This window comes from Penaeus monodon, chromosome 24 (genome assembly GCF_015228065.2).
Source record: "Penaeus monodon isolate SGIC_2016 chromosome 24, NSTDA_Pmon_1, whole genome shotgun sequence".
In the NCBI taxonomy this organism is placed as follows: Eukaryota; Metazoa; Arthropoda; class Malacostraca; order Decapoda; family Penaeidae; genus Penaeus; species Penaeus monodon.
Window position 1 is genome coordinate 7506983 of NC_051409.1, and position 307 is coordinate 7507289.

The following is a 307-nucleotide window of genomic DNA, read 5'->3' on the forward strand; positions in this document are numbered from 1 at the left end:
CCTAGTGTAGTTTCTTTCTCCATTGTATAATCAACCCCTGGTGATTTCTTATTTTTTGATAAAGTCTCTAGCGCTGAGAATGACTTATCTTGCGTCTCTGTGTATTTGTGATCTAGTTTGCTGGTCTGGATTTCCTGTGTTCGTTTTTTTTTTTCTGACTTTTTTGTGGCTTTAAAAGATATTGTATGAGTTACCACGATGTCGATTTTCGTAGCCTGAGAAGGGTTGAGATCTTTGAATTTTCAAAACGGTGTTTTCCGATGGCTTTACTGGACTTGGAACACTCTCTCCCCCCCCTTCCTCCCCC